Genomic DNA, 12,801 nt, shown 5'->3' with positions numbered 1-12,801 from the left:
TGTGTGTGTGTGTGTGTGTGTGTGTGTGTGTGTGTGTGTGTGTGTGTATACCATACAGGTCACAGGTGTTAGATTACCAAGAAGCTAAATGTACATGTTGTGAGCCGCCTGATGTGGAAAATAAGCTCAAGTCCTCTGGAAAAGGAGTAAATTCTCTTAAGCACTCAGCCATCTCTCTAGCCCTGAGTTTTTATGTTTATTTTTTAAGAGGATTTCGGTCTTGCTGAAGCAATGCTCCACATAGTAGCTGGGCTTGAAATCATTGTCTCTCCCCTTTAAATATTCTGAGTACCTGGGAACTAGAAGCTTTAACTGTGTCGGTGGGATCCTGACAACTTTTCTCACCCTTTTATGATGGCAGGTTCTGTGAAGGTAGAGCTCAGTTAGCCAAAACCCACAAAGGCAACCTCTCCTAAGTAAATCCACTGGGCTGAGGCACAACTGTTAAAGAACTTGCATAGAATGCCCAACGCTATGGGCTCCATCCTAACACACACACACACACACACACACACACACACACACACGTCCAATGAGTTTTTAGACACAGGAGGGCACAGCCCACTGTGGGGAGCACTATCCCTGTTGAGGTGGTCCTGGGCTGTGTAAGAAAGCTAGTTAGTTAAGCGTGAGCCTTTGAGGGAGTCAGCAAGCAGCACTCCTCCATGGTCTCTGCCTCCAGGCTCCTGCCCCGACTTCTCTCTGCGACCTAGAAGTGAAAGGGAAATAAACCCTTTTTTTAGGTTCCTTTTGGTCAGAATGTCTTATCACAGCAACATAATCCATGACAATGGAAAACCAGCCCGCTGTGGAGACTGCTAGCTGAGCAAAAGTCTGTGAGTAAACCAGGAAGCAGCAGTTTTCCATGGCTTCTGCTTCAAGCTCATGTTTGAGTTCCCTGTCTTGAGCCACTTTAATGACTGACTGTGAGCTGAAATTATATGCCAAATACTCTTTCCTCTCCTAAACTGCTTTTAGTCAGAGTTTTACAACAGCGACAGAAAGGAAACTATAACATTATGCATAATAATGAAATTACCAAAGGCCCTTATTTTTGTGTTATGATTCTGTGTGTATACACATACAAACACACATGTATTGACATATTTTTTTTGCTTCTTAATTTTACCTCTAATACAATAATGTATTTACAAACATTAGGAATACGCACACACACATTTGTGCCTGGGCAACTGTATCTAGGTTACATTCTCTGGAATTAAAAACTATTCATATTTTGAGAACTGGAAATAGAAATGCTGGAATTTTGAGTTTTAGATGGACGATGACACATTTTACTCATTAGCACTGATGCAGGCCAGATTGCTTTCCAAGAAACCCTGCCCTCCTCCCTTTTCTAGGCCTTCTTGAAGGAAGATGCTGAAGAGTTAGGCAAGCCTGGAGGGGAAGCTGTCTCCTTGCACGGTGCCAGCTCTCAGGGGGTGCACACACAAGCAGGATGTGATGACAGAGGAGAATCCGCAACCAGCCCTTCCACAGAGACCACACTCCTCTTCCACAGTTCAGTTATGACCCTATTTCCCCTGTGCCTCTGAATTCAACCAGAGCTTACTTCTCATCCAAAACTGCATCACAAAAACCCAACAGCTTTAAAAATTGATCTCATCTGTCACATACAGCACTTTGAGGTTATGGGGCTGTAGCTACAGCGCTGGTTCCAGACTTCATTCTGGCTTGTTGCTTCTTTGGTTGGTTGGCTGGCTTGAGACAGATTCTTAGTAGCTCAGGTTGCCCCAGTACTCACTTTGTACTCCAGGCTGGCCTCCACCTCATGATCTCCTTGCCTCAGACTTTCTTTCAAGTGCTGGGCTGACAAATACGTGCCACCAAAACTGCTTAAAGCTATGACACTTAATCTTGATTTCTAACTTGATGGGATTTACAGTTACCATGGTGATAAACCTCTGGGCACATCAGAGAAAGAGTTTCTAGACTGTGGTCACTGAGGAGGGAAGACTCTAATTGTAGACAGCATCATCTTCTGGGTCAAGAGGTCTTCGACTGAGTTAAAGGTGACCTAAGTCAATATTCATTTTCCCCATTTCCTGACTGCAGGTGTAGTGAGGCCATGGCTTCCTAGCTATGATGGACTTTAAGACAAACAAACATTTCTTTGAGAGGCTTTGTCACAGCAATAAGAACAGCAACTAATACAACCCCCCCACACACACACACTCTCTAACCCCATCCATTCAGATCTGGAGCCTAATCTACATTATTTGAGAAAAGACCATGGAGATTCTATGGCAAGCCTCAAACTAAAGACTGGTATGTAAGTTAACCTCTCTTTTTTTATTTTTACATTTATTACAGTTTATTCACTTTGTATCCCAGCTGTAGCCCTCTCCCTCCCTCATCCTCTCCCAGTACTGCCCTCCCTCCCTCTTCTCCTCCCATGCCCCTCCCCTACTCCACTGGTAGGAAGAAGAGGCGGTCCTCCTCCCCTTCCATCTGACCCTAGCCTATCAGGCCTCATCATAACTGTCTGCATAGTTTCCTCTGTGGCCTGGTAAAGCTGCCACCCCCTCAGGGGAGGTGATCAAAGAGCCAGCCACTGAGTTCATGTCAGACAGTCCCTGTTACCCCTTACTAGGGCGCCCACTTGGACACTGAAGCAGCCATTGGCTACATCTGTGCAGGGGTTCTAACTTATCTTCATGAATAGTTCTTGGTTGGAGTATCAGTCTCAGAAAAGACCCCTGGGCCTAGATTTTTTTTTTATTCTGTTGGTCTCCTTGTGGAGCTCCTATTCCCTCCAGGTCTTTCTATCTCCCCCTTCTTTCATAAGTTTCCCTGCACTCTGCCAAAAGTTTGGCTATGAGTCTCAACATCTGCTTTAATACCTTGCTATGTAGAGTCTTTCAGAGGCCGTCTGTGGTAGACTCCTGTCCTGTTCCCTGTTTTCTCCATCTTCTGAGGTCTATCCTGTTTGCCCTTCTGAATGAGGACTGAGCATCTTACCCAGCATCCTACTTCTTGCTTAAGTTTCTTTAGGTGTACAGATTTTACTATGGTTATCCTATATTATATGTCTAATATCCACTTCTAAGTGAATATATACCGTGTGTGTCTTTCTGCTTCTGGGATACCTCACTCAGGATGATCTTTTCTAGTTCCCACCATTTGCCTGAAAATGTCATGATTTCCTTGTTTTTAATTACTGAGTAGTATTCCATTGTGTAAATGTACCACAATTTCTGTATCCATTCCTCAACTGAGGGACATCTGGGTTGTTACTAGATTCTGGCTATTATGAATAAAGCTGCTATGAACATGGTTGAGCAAATGCCCTTGTTGTATACTTGAACATATTTTGGATATATGCCTAGCAGTGGTATAGCTGGATCTTGAGGAAGCGCTATTCCTAATGATCTGAGAAAGCACCAGATTGATTTCCAAAGTGGTTGTACAAGTTCATATTCCTACCAGCAATGGAGGAGGGTTCTTCTTTCTCCACATCCTCTCCAGGATGTGTTGTCACTTGAGTTTTTGATCCTAGCCATTCTGGTGGGTGTAAGGCGAAATCTCAGGGTTGTTTTGATTTGCATTTCCCTGAAGACTAAGGACATAGAGCATTTGTTTCTCTGCCATTCAATATTCCTCTATTGAGAATTCTTTATTTAGTTCTGTGCCCCCCTTTTAATTGGATTACTTGATTTGCTGCTGTTTAACTTCTTGAGTTCTTTGTATATTCTGGATATTAGCCCTCTGTCAGATCTAGGGTTGGTGAAGATCCTTTTTCAGTCTATAGGCTGTCGTTTTGTTCTGATGATAGTGTCCTTTGCTTTACAGAAGCTTTTCAGTAGAATAACAGTAATAAAAACTGCATGGTACTGGCATAGAAACAGACTGATGGATCAATGGAATTGAACAGAAGACCCAGAAATAAACCCATACACTTATGGACACCTGAGTTTTGACAAAGATGCCAAAGCCATACAATGGAAAAAAGATAGCATCTTCAACAAATGTAGAAAAATGCAAATAGATCCATATTTATCACCCTACATAAAACTAAAGTCCAAGTGGATCAAAGACCTCAACATAAAACCAGACACACCAAACTTGTTAGAAGAAAAAGTGGGGAAGAGCCTTGAACTCATTGGCAAAGGAGACACCTTCCTGAACAGAACACCAACGGCACAGGCTCGAAGATCAAAAATCAATAGATGGGACCTCACAAAACTCTAACTTAAGCTTTTAATGACAGGAGTTCCTCTGCCTCTCAGTTTGAGTAGACAGACTATTGTGGGAGGAAGGCATGGTGTGGGGGCATGAGGCACGTGGTCCATCTTCTCTAATCTGGAAGCAGACGAGACGCCAGTGCTCACCTCACTTTCTTCTTTCTCTACAGTCCAGGAGCCCAGCCCATGCAATGGTGCTACCCACATTAGGGAGGTCTTCCTACCTCATGAACCTATTCTACGAACAGCCTCTCAGCCACGCCCAGAAGCTTGGAGCTTCGGTGACTGCAAGGGGTTCAGCTGGGCTGTCAGGGGACACTGGCTGCCCTCTCTCACTCCACTCTGTAACAAGGCAGAGACCTCCCACCCACATAGATCTGCTCCAGGCTTGTGCTTGAATTGCACACAGACATCCTAGAAAAGCTCAGGAGATGACCGTTACTAAAGTGTTTGTCACACAAGCATGAGGACATCTGACTCTCCCGTACCCACTTGTACTCCATGGATGTGAAAGCAGCCTCAGGAGGATCCCTGGGTGAACTCTACCTTAAGTGATAAATGGCGAGAAAGAAAGAAAGAAAGAAAGAAAGAAAGAAAGAAAGAAAGAAAGGAAGGAAGGAAGGAAGGAAGGAAGGAAGGAAGGAAGGAAGGAAGGAAGGAAGGAAAGAAGAAAGAAAGAAAGAAAGAAAGAAAGAAGAAAGAAAGAAAGAAGAAAGAAAGAAAGAAAGAAGAAAGAAAGAAAGAAAGAAAGAAAGAAGAAAGAAAGAAAGAAAGAAAGAAAGAAAGAAAGAAGAAAGAAAGAAAGAAAGAAAGAAGAAAGAAGAAAGAAAGAAAGAAAGAAAGAAAGAAGAAAGAAAGAAAGAAAGAAAGAAAGAAGAAAGAAGAAAGAAAGAAAGAAAGAAAGAAGAAAGAAGAAAGAAAGAAAGAAAGAAAGAAAGAAAGAAAGAAAGAAAGAAAGAAAGAAAAAAGTGGGGGCTGAAAGAGACACCTCAAGCCTTAAAAGGGGTATATTGCCATTGCAGAGGACCTGTTTGGTTCCCAGTACCCACGCTAGGTGGCTCACAACTGCCTGTTACAAAGGGAGAAAAACATAGATTAGGAAGTTGGGCGCATGACTCAGTAGCACAGCACTTGTGCAAAGCTCCAGGTCTCATCCACAGCACTGAAAACCCACCCACCCTGTAATGATCTCTTGTACTGACTCCAGACTTGGCAAAACACTAAAGGCAGTGGCAGGGGAGCTCCCACAGGGAGTGCCCAGAGCATCAAAAATTGTGATCAGTTGGGATTCCAAAGGTGGGGGAAATGGCAGCTGTGTGTGTATGGGGGTGGGGGGGTCCATCCAAAGCATTTGTTAGACCTCGCTTACAGAAGGATCACAAGTTCATGGCTATCTTTGAGGAAACCCTAAGCTACGTGAGAAATAGAAATTAGAAAGAGGGAGGAAAGGAGAAAGGAGGGGAGTGGGTGTAAGAGGGCAAGCTCCAGGAGGAATGTTTGTCAGTGAGGATGACAGGAAGACACAGCCAGCATTGGGGATGGGCAACTGCTCTTCAGGGTGACTCCTGTAGGAGTCAGACACAGTGACATCAGTGCTGGTGACAACTGTGGGTGCAGTTGTCCCCTGGCAGCAATGGTCACAGCTCTGTGGTGAGAACACTGGTTTTCTCATCAGGTCCCTTCTGCAACGTGGTCTGGGCACTGATCCTGGAGGCTCAGTTGTGGTTTCCCATTGACTTTTAACAAAGTAGCTGCAGGAGGTTTTGCTCTATGTCAGGAAGTCTTCTCTGACCCAGTGAGCAAAACGCTGAAGGTGGTGTATCCGGATGAATTATAGTTACAGCCACTTGGTATTTAAAGCGTGTCCCAGGCCCACCAGGGACTTGGTAACAAATACATCATTTGGAGGCTGGGGCTGTAGCTCAGTTAGTGAAGTGCTTACCTGGCATGTACAAAGCCTTGGATTGGATTCCCAGCATGTGTAAAGTAGGCAGTGTCACAAACCTGTAATCTTTAGACTCAGGAGGTAAACCGAGATGAGAGGTTCCAGTTAAGCTGGGCAGTGGTGGCACATGCCTTTAATCCTAGCACTTGGGAGGCAGAGACAGCCTGATCTATGGAGAGTTCCAGGACACCCAGGGCTACAACAGAGAAACACGGGGGGGGGGGGGGGGGGGGGAGAGAAGAAGTTCAAGTTGATCCTTAGCTACAAAGGAAGTTTGAGGCTAGTGGAGGACATATGAAACCCAACCTAAATACAAAAATAAACCAACTAAACAAAAGAAAAAAAAATGAGGAAACACATAAAAATGAGTATTTCTATGAACTTGTATGGAGTAACTTCCAGGAGATACTAAATGAATATACTGAATTGCATAATAAAGTAGAAATAGAGCATATAGCAGGTTCTAGAACAGCCTAGGCTACAATGTCTCACAAATAAACAAAAAAGAGATACAAATCAGTAAAACTGAAAGAAAGCAAGAATTGAAGGCAAATTACACAAAATGAAACTGATTTTATTTCAAATTAGTTTCATAGCTACACTAAAATTTGCTCAAGAATAAATTCCACTAACTTAACACAGTATTTGACTTTGTACCCTCTGTTGGGAGCAGGGAGTGTGATGGGGAAGAAGAATTCACAAAAAAATCCTAAACTTTTTTTTTGTCTTGTTTGAGACAGGGTCTATGTAGTCCTGCCTATCCTGGAACCCACTATATAGACCAGGCTAGCCTTTAGCTCAGAGATGCCTCCACCTCCTGAATACTCAGATTATAGGCATGTTCCAACAACACCCAGATTAAACTCTTCTAAAAATAAAGTTTTATTTACTAGTATTGTGGTATGTGTGTTGGCAGGTGTGACACAGGTATGTAAGTTTAGACAACAACTCTGTGGGTTAGGCTCTCTCCCTTCATGTAGGTCTAGGACCAAGTTCATGCAGGAAGCACCTTTACCTTTGAGCTGTCTCACTAGCCCCTAAACTCTGTTGTTTCTGATAGTATGCGTGAAGCCATTCAGAGACTTAGACAGAATAGACTGAGTTAATACGCTGATATAGTTGAAAGTCGGGATTCTTAGGGAAAGAAATATAAACAAATGTATCGGGGGAATCAGATATGGTAGTATACACATGCAATTTCAAGATCTGTAAAGCTGAGGCAGGAGGACTGCAAGCTCAAAGCCAACCTGGACTGGATAGTAAGACCTCGACTCAAACACAACCAAAACACTGGGGCTGGAGAGATGGCTCAGTAGGTAAGAGCACTGACTGCTCTTCCAGGGGACCCTGGTTCAATTCCCAGGACCCACACGGCAGCTCACAACTGTAACTCCAAGATGTGACACGCTCACACAGACATACATGCAGGCAAAACAGCAATGCACATAAAATTTAAAAATAAATAAATACAAAACCAAAACACTAAATGCAGTAAAGAGCATGTGAGCTAATTTAATTCCCAGCAACCATGTCAGGTGACTCATCCATAATCACCCTAACTCTAACTTAAAGGGCTCCAATGCTCTCTTCTGGTCTCAGAGAGCACTGCAATCACGTGCACAGAGGCACAGACACACAGGCACACACAAAAGTAAAAATAAATCTTAAGCAAAAAAAAGAAAGCTGGTATTACCTTCTAGTTGCAATGATGCCAACATCCTGAATTTGACTTTTAACATCATTCACTACTAAGAGAAATTAAACTGCTTCTTTGAACTACCTTAAAGATGTAGTTTAAAACAGGTGGGCATGGTGGCTCACCCCTTTAATCCAGTGCTCTGGAGGCAGAGGCAGGTGGAGCTCTGTGAGGCCAGCCTGGTCTACAAAGGGAGTTCCATCACGGCCAGAGCTAAAACCACAGAAACCCTGACTCAAAAAACAAAACAACAACAAAAACTAAAACTAAAAACCAAAAACATGAAACGAAAGAAAGAAAAAGTAGATTAATCTAGAGCTGGCAAGAGATACAGTGGAACCACCGGTTCTATCAAAAAGTCCGAGTGAGTTTTAAAAGGACAGGGTTATGGCACAGGGTTATCTTGAATTAGTTTCTACTAACAAATATGAGGCAACATGAATACTAAAATAATTTCGTAAAAACAATTTTGAGCTGGCCTCCTACACACCAGGCTAGTCTCACATTCACTGTGCAGCTAAGGATGACCTCCTGGCTGTCACATGCACACCGCAGCACACACCTGTGTGCGCCCCCGGCAAAGGGCCATTAGGCCTGGTGCAGCTTCCGCTGACACTGACTAGGGAAGCAGTCAGGCAGAGTTCCAGGCCTGATGTTGGAGAATCTGTCCAGAGATGAACAACCAATGGCAGGCTAGGAGATGGTGTGGATGGGCCGCCCAAAGCTATATAACGTGCTCTCTCTTCTGGAATAAAAGATCTGCAGCCGCTTGCCCTCGGTTTGCATTCACCTGATTCTCAGTGTCTGTGTGATGACTCTGTGCCTCTTACCCCCTCGGCTTGGACCCCCTGTCCTCACCCACAGGATAGACCCTTGGGAGGAGGACCAACACATACCCAACAATAAATAAAATATAATTTACAAAAAAAGGGAGGGGCAGATGTAGCGATGTACATTTGTAATCCCAGAACTCCAGAGGCAGAGACTGGACAGTAGACTGAGTGGTTAGCTCTAGGCCAGTGAGGGACTGTGGCATAAATCAAAGTGACTGGTTCCCAACGGACAACTGAGGGTGTCCTCTGACCTCGATGTGCACACACATTCTCTTTTGTGCACTAGCTTGTGTTAGCTCACACATCTTGATGCACTAGCCCACTCCCAGGCTGCTTAGGCGCCTGTGATGTCATCATTTGTCCCCACCATCAGGGGTATGGAATTAAAAGAGCCCTGCCTCTTCTCTCTCTCCTCTTTTGCACTGTCTCATTTTCTTTCCTGGGGGATCCCCGCCATGTCTCTGTCTGTCTGTCTGTCTGTCTGTCTCCACTTCCATCCATAAACTCTTTCCTATCAGATGTGTTGTATGTGTGGCATCATTATTATATAAATACTAACAGCGTGCAAGTGCACAAACACATATACTTATGATTCACAAAAAGTGTGAATCATAATATTTCTGTGAATCATAATATAATAAAAATACTTTATCACATTTTATAAATTTGTTTCCACATATTTTAGAAAGAAAACAGAAAGCCATGACATAGATAAGAGTGTTGAAGAATGTAGTTTTCTCCTGAAAAGAAGGTAGGGGCCATGAGAGGAGCCACAGAGGCGCTGCGGCATCAGCTGCTCCAGCTGGTGACGTACAGAGGCTGGATCTTCATGCAGCAAGGGTCTGAGCCTCAGGGTCTGTCGGATGTCCTCCACCACTGCTGGAGAGCTGCACAACTGTATGGAGCCCAAACGTTACCCCTCACCCCGATCTGATCCTCCTTCTCAACCTCACCCACTTTTGCCTGATCCTCCCTCCTAGTCCTGAGCACTTCCAGCCCTGGGCCAATCAATCCACCAGGCTTGGGCCACTGTCCAAAGGAGAACAGGCCAGAGGCTCTGGGGATCTACAGCCACGTGTCAGCCTCTCCTGTCCCAGTCTCTGAGATCTTGCCTTGCCAGGGTTGTTCTTGGTTCCAGGCTTGACTGCGGTTCCCTCCCATGCCCTTGTCTACAGCTGCTGACTTCCTCCATTCTAGTGCAGTCCCTGGCTCTCTTTTAGCAGATCTATGCCTTGCCCTTGTCCTGATTCAGGACATGGGCTCCTTGCCCCAGAACCCCACCCTGCCTCCACACACTGGTCCTCCCAGCTGAGGCCTTCACAGAGGATGAACTGAAATATTTAACCTGTTATCTCCTGGATTTCCAGGCCCTCCATCTTGCCCTGCAAAAGGACAGCTTGGAGCTTCTGAGTCCATAAACAGAATTACCAACCCAACTATGACACAGAATGCCAAAGATATGTAGGTAATTAAGGAAGCTTTAAGCAGGAATAACTGTAGCTCTCTAGGAACTGACTAGACTGAAGAACATACCCACAGAGCCTCCAGGCTCAAGATTGCCTGCTCTATCCTTGTGCTGGCTAGATTTATGTCAACTTGATACAAGAGGAGTCCTTTTAGAAGAGGGACTCTCAACTGGAAAAATGCCTCTGTAAGATTTGTCTGTATGTAAGTCTGTAGTGCATTTTCTTCACTAATGTGGGAGGGCCCAGCCCATTTTTGAGTGGTGCCATTTCTGTGGGCTCATGGTCCTGGCTGAGCAAACCAGGAGGGATCAATCAGTAAGCAGTGTTCCTCCCTGACCTCCTCAGTGATGGTCTGTAACCTGGAAGTATAAGTAAGTTGCTTTTGGTCACAGTGTTCGGTTACACCAGTAGAAACCCTAACTAAAATAATCCCTTTAGAGCTGGAGAGCTGGCTCAGAGCTTAGGAGCACTGGCTGCTCTTCCAGAGGACCTGGGTTCAATTTCCAGCACCCCCACGGCAACTCACAACTCTCTGTAACTCCAAGATCTGACACTCTCAAACGGACATACATACAGGCTAAACACCAATACACATAATTTTTTTTTTAAATCTCTTTTATTTGCCTCCAAAAGTATTTAGGAACCCAAGAAAGTAAAGTCAGAAAAAGGATGGCTCAACCAAGTATGGTAATGAAGGCCTCAGACCAGCTACTTACTTGAGAGGCAGGAGCAGGAGGACCATGGGCATGTCAACGTAGCCTGTCTCAAAAAGAGAGGGCTAGGGATGTAGCCCAGCAGTGCAGCACTTGCCTGAAATCCATCAGGAAGAACTGGGTAGTGCCATGCAGTGGTAGTGTTTGCCCAGAATCCTCCAGTGAGGAGCCATTAGTATGGCTCAGTAGGAGAGACTTATTTGCCATCCCCCAGGGTTTCTGGGGACATGGCTCAGTGGCAGAACACTTGCATGGATGAGGCCCTAGGTTCAACTTCCAGTTTTTCCCTCTTAGCCTCAGTGTCTGTGACTCAGCATGTTATGCCTGTGAGCCACCAGTTGCTACATCTCCACACTAGAGAATTCTGTAACCAAAGCCTAACAAAAACAACTTAAGGGAGGATGGGTCTATTTTGGCTCATGGCTTCAGAAGGGTCAGTGTGCGGCTGCTGGAACAACAACATTGTGGTGGTGAGAGCACAGGCAGCAAACAGGAAGCAAAGAGGAAAAACAACAGGAAGAGGACAAGGCCAAACAGCCACCAAGATGTTCCCTGTGACCTGCTTCCTCCAAGCAGATGGGAGTTTTTACCGTGTCCAAACAATCCATGCACATTCTGACCCATTAAGAGATTAAGCCTATGAACTGCACAGTGGTGCACACCTGTAATCCCAGCACTTGGTAAGGCAGAGGCAGGCGGACCTGTAGATTTTGAGGCAAATTTGAGGCCAGCCTGGTCTCTAAATCCAGGACAGCCGAGGATATACTAACCTACTGTATCTTTCTCTATCCAACCAAATTGACAATCAAGATTAATCCTGAGCTGGGTTAGGGAGAGGTACACTCCTTTAATCCCAGCAGTAGAGAGGAAGAGGGAGGTGGACCTTTGTGAATTCAAGGCCAGCCAGACCAGCCAGGGCAACACGGGGAAGCCCTGTCTCAAAAAAAACTAAACAAAAATATTATTCATCTTTGGACTGTACCACAGCTCAGTGTGTGTGTGTGGTGGTTTGAATGAGAATGTCTGCCACAGGCTCAGATGTCTATAGACACCTGGTCCCGGCTGGTGGTGCTGTTTGGGGAGGCTTAGGAGGTGCAGCCTTGGAGGAGGTATGTCGCTGGAAACAGGCTTTAAAAGGTAAAGATGCCATGCCATTTCTAGTTTGCTCTCTCTGCTTCATGATTGTGGTTCAAGACATGAGCCCTCAGCTGCCTGTTCATGCTACTATGCCTGGGCTTTGCCATCATAGTCTCTTAACCCTCTAGAACCATTAGCCAAAGTAAACTCTCTCCCTTAAGTTGCCTTTGGTTGTGACAACAGAAAAAGTAACTGATAGTCGGAAAAAACATTTGCTCTATAAGCCTGATGATCTGGGTTTGATCCCTGGATCTTAGAGTGGATGGAAAGATCTGAAGCCTGAAAGTTGTCCTCTGACCTTCACATATGCCCATAGCATGCAAATACCATGGGCACACCTGCATATTTGCACATGAATACAAACATACATGATAATAAAACTTTTAAATTAAAGTTTAAGTATTTCAACCTAAAAATGGTTGGTACTCAAAGGCTGGCAGTCAGGCCATTTTGGTGGCAGACACCTGTAATCCCAGCATTCAAGAGGCTGAAGCAGGAAAATGCATCGGCAACAGTGTAAGACTCTACCTTGGCTTGGTGAGATTCCCCAGCAGTTAAGGCCACACACTGCTCTTGCAAATCACCCAAGTTCCATTCCCAGCCCTTGGGCAGTGTACAGCCACCTGGAACTCCAGCTCCAGAGGATCCAACCAGGATGCTGTTTTGGCCTACAAGCGCACTGCATTCACACATTCACTCTCTCTCTCTCTCTCAAACAAACAAAAAGGCTTTTTTAAAAAAAGGTCTCAAAAAATCAAAAGGTACTAAACTGCTCCTCTCCCCAACACATACACAAAGGTAACAGG

This window comes from Psammomys obesus, unplaced genomic scaffold, assembly GCF_907164565.1.
Source record: "Psammomys obesus unplaced genomic scaffold, mPsaObe1.curated_primary_1811, whole genome shotgun sequence".
In the NCBI taxonomy this organism is placed as follows: domain Eukaryota; kingdom Metazoa; phylum Chordata; class Mammalia; order Rodentia; family Muridae; genus Psammomys; species Psammomys obesus.
This window is presented reverse-complemented; position numbering follows the sequence as displayed.